The sequence below is a fragment of the Lupinus angustifolius genome, chromosome LG04 (genome assembly GCF_001865875.1).
Source record: "Lupinus angustifolius cultivar Tanjil chromosome LG04, LupAngTanjil_v1.0, whole genome shotgun sequence".
Taxonomy (NCBI): Eukaryota; Viridiplantae; Streptophyta; class Magnoliopsida; order Fabales; family Fabaceae; genus Lupinus; species Lupinus angustifolius.
This window is the reverse complement of record NC_032012.1, coordinates 17,865,084-17,869,696: the sequence shown is the minus strand read 5'-3', so window position 1 is coordinate 17,869,696 and position 4,613 is coordinate 17,865,084.

Here is a 4,613-nt window from a genome sequence, read left to right as displayed (position 1 = left end):
AATAGGTGTCGCGGTTCCCACTTACCGCTATTTGACCAAAGCCCTATTCTGGAAAATCACCCAATTAATCGATTACAGACCGCCTTAATCGATTAAGTCGCACAAAATTAACAGTTGTTGAATGGCTCAATTACACAACCACTTACAGATTCTACAGAAATAATATAACAGATATATTTGAACATAAATAATCTTTATATGGCAAAGTTACTATATTCAAAATATCAGCTACAAGAGGAAATTAAAAACATTTTAAAATAGTAAAGAGATAAGGGTAAGAAACAACCTGCAATAAGGTTTTTATATTGGTTCGTTTTGCGGTCCACTACAAAACTACATCCAGTTATCCCTTTTGATCTGGGAGATTTTTTCACTAAAAATTGAAGCCAATGTATCTTACATACACACTTCCAATTAAAAGACCTTGAACGCTACCTTCTTGAATTCCGAGAACCTCTACCTTGGTTTGACCTTACCCAATCGCCTAAGAAAACCTTTCCTACGATCCAACCCCAACCAAGAGTATGTTCTAAACTCAAGACCTCCAAGTCTTGGTGAATACTCTCTGTATGTCGTTGGTGGTACGACACTAAGAGACGACTTTCCTTGTGACAAAAATCACAACAAAAACAGAGTAATGTTAAGCACAAAATAGCTCAAATATACCAACTAAGAACAAGCTATAAACCCTATACAAATCTCACAAATTATTATGAATATGTATAAGATCAAAATCATGAAGAACATGTAATTTCTACCCTAAGAAATCTCTAAAAGAATTAAAAGAATCATGCAAGAAAGATAGAATGACGAACACATTTAATCACATGCAATGGATGACATTTTAATCCCTAAGCATGATACTATCTCTCACTAATCTCACATGCAATTCTCTCTGCCTATATGACATACAAAGAATACGAAAATATGCAACTTAGCAATTCTAAAAATGAATGTATGAAGCATGGTGTAAAAACACAGTTTATATAGAAAAGCTGTTTTGTGCCTAATTAATCGATTAAGTGCCCTGTTAATCGATTAACAGGCTATTTAGAATAACCAAATTCTATTTTTCAGTTATATGTTGAAACTGATTAAAATTGTTTTTCACGTTAATCGATTAAAGCCTTACTTAATCGGTTAACTTGCATATTTTCAGTGAAGATATTAAATGGTAAACTACCTATATGTTATGCTTATCAACTATACATGTCTTATCATTATGTTATGCCTAAGATGCACAAATAACATGTATGATTAATGCATGAACATATAATAAGCTAGATGACATGTCACATATAAATTATATGACAGTTTTTAGAACTTGTGAGATTTGCATCTAGGTTTACCTAACCTAGACTCAGTAACTAAGACACATATCTAAGACTCTAGTTTAGGCATGAAGCTCTTGAATCTTTGGCATGTTGATTTGTTGAGTTATCTTTAAGCTTTCACTAATTCCTTTGTCTTCATCAAAATATAAGCAATGTAAGTGCTATCTTGACACTTTGCACTTTCAATATCAATCCATAAGCTAACCAAATCTGTAAACTGTAAGCTAATCTTTGATGGATTGAAATGTTAAATTCAGGATATGACTACCTTGAGGATGATTGAGCATGCTGAAGTTAGGAACAACTTATATGTTCTTAGGAGATTTTCAAATAAATTGCTTGCTTATAATCACAATGTGAATACTGCTTTATCTGTACCAAATTTTGATTTGTGGCATTTTAGGCTAGGACATCCATCCCATTCTATTTTGAATACTCTTTGTAAAAACTTTGTCTATATACACTTTGATTCAAATAAAGTTTGTGATTTCTGTCACTTTGGCAAGCAAACCAAGCTGCCCTTTCCTAATAGTATGAGCAGAAGTTTGAACCCCTTTGATATGATTCACATGGATGTATGGAGGCCCATTGCACACACCTCTATACATGAGCATACATACTTCCTAACTATAGTTGATGACTTCTCTAGACATACTTGGGTATATCTCATGAAGTCAAAGGCAGAGGCTAGGCCTCTCATGCAACAATTTATTAGAATGATGCATACTCAATTTGGGAAAATAGTCAAGACTTTAAGGACAAACAATGAGCCTGAGTTCAACTTCCCTAGTTTATTTTTTGAATTAGGAATAGTGCATCAAACTTCTTGCATTGAAATGCCACAACAAAATTCAGTGGTAGAGAGGAAACATAGACACTTATTGAATGTCACTAGGACTCTAATGTTTCAATCTAAGCTCCCTAAGACTTTCTGGTCCTATGCTGTGGCACATACAACCTACCTCATGAACAGGCCGCCCAATCCTAGACTTAATAACAAGTCACCTTATGAATTGATAAATAACATTCCCCCTAACCTTCTTGAAATCAAGGTTTTTGAATGTCAATGTTATGCCTCCACATTAACTCGATAGAGAAATAAGCTTGATCAAAGGGCTAGAAAATGCATATTCATTGGATTTAAGAATGGGACAAAGGGTGACATAGTTTTTGATCTACAAACTAGAGAAATACTTGTGTCTAGTCATGTAACATTTAGTGAGCACCTATTCCCTTATGGATCTAGGGATGATGATGTGGTTGAAACTGATAACATTGAACACACTGACTTTGACATGTTGATAGACTCCTATAATGCCAAAGAGACACCCAACAATAATATTGTACAAGATAAAGCTATTGAAGAAAACATCTCGCCTTCCTTCACTCAACCACAAGATAGTCAAACATCTAGGACTCAACCTAACCTTAGGAGATCCAATAGAATTAAGCAAGCACCCACATACTTACAAGACTTCCACTGCAATCTTCTTAGTTCCTCAAAGCCCATGGAGCCAGATGATGTATATCACCCTCTCACCTTAGTTCTATCCTATTACTCAATATCACAGAATCACCTACATCATACCCTCACTATCACTGTCCATAATGAACCTAGGAATTACAACCAAGCAGTAAAGCACCAACACTGGATACAAGAAATGCAAGGTGAGCTAAATGCTCTTGAAATTAATGATACTTGGAGCATTGTAGACCTTCCTCCAAACAAGATTGCCATTGGGTCCAAATGGGTATATAAGATTAAACACAAATCCAATGGATCTATTGAGAGATATAAGGCTAGGTTGGTTGTAAAGGGGTACAACCAAAACTGAAGGGATTGATTTCTTTGATACTTTTGCTCCTGTTATTAAACTAACTACAATTAGGCTTCTCTTAGAAATAACAACCTCACAAGGATGGGAAATACATCAACTTAATGTGAATAATGCCTTCTTACATGGGGATCTTAGTGAGGAGGTTTACATGGACATCCCACAAGGAGTTCATTGCATTGAACCACATAAGGTATGCAAACTCAACAAGTCCCTCTATGGACTCAAACAGGAAGGGAGACAATGATTCACAAAACTATCTGAATCCTTAATTGACCTAAGATATAATCAGTCCCATCATGATCATTACCTTTTTACTAAGAATGATAAACATCACTTTACTACACTACTCACCTACTTGTTAGATAATTTCAGAGTTAACTATGTGAAGCCTGCACTCTTATATTGTGACAATGATTCGGTTAGACACATTGCTGCAAACTCTGTGTTCATGAATGTACTAAGCACATAGACATTGATTGTAATATGGTGAGAGAAAGATTGCAGTCCAAGTTACTTCATCTTCTACCTATTGCTTCAATGGATCAAACTGCACATATTCTCACAAAGGCTTTGGATCCCACTCCCTTTCTTTTTCTACTATCCAAGCTGGGAATTCTTGATATATATTCTCCAGCTTGTGAGGGGGTAATGAAGTTAAGCAAAGAATTTGGTGCACATTGGGTTGGCATTACTCTGGCCAAGGCTCAGGGCCACACATCAAATATGACTCGCTAGCCTCAGTCAGGTTTGCTCGGTCATGCACCAAATATGACTCGCCAGCCTCAGTCAGGATTGCTCGGTCACGCATCAAGCTTGGTCCATCAGCTTCGGTCAGGATTATTCGGTCATGCACCAAGCTTGGTCCATCAACTTCGGTCAGGATTGTTTGGTCATGCACCGAGCTTGGTCCATCAGCCTCGGTCAGGATTGGCCCATCAATCTCGGTCAAGGTTACTTGCTCATGCATCAGATGTACATGATCATACATGCAAGGCCACTACACTAGGCATGGAAAACATGATCACGGTCACGATGGGCACTTTGGCCCATCTAACCTCACCAAAGTGGCACGATGGTTTTGTTCATATAATTTACATGGGCCTAATCCTTTTTCTTCTGGGCTATATTGTTTTACATTGCTTAATCATTATTTATCTAATGATTAATGCATGATTAGTTAGGTAATTAGTTACAACTAACTTAGTCTATGAGGTGGCTTATCATTCAAGTAATATGTTATGGCCTTGGATATATAAGGCTGGTTGTTCCAACCAGTGTTATAAAACTAGGCTCGAATCGGCCGGTCCGACTGGTTCAACCGTGAACCGGACATCTAACCGGTCCAAGTCTCTCATCTAATTGGTTTGGCACCAAACCGGGTTGACTCAGTTAGTTTACGCCTAAAACTAGTGATTGGGGTGGTCGGACTGGTTGAACCGGC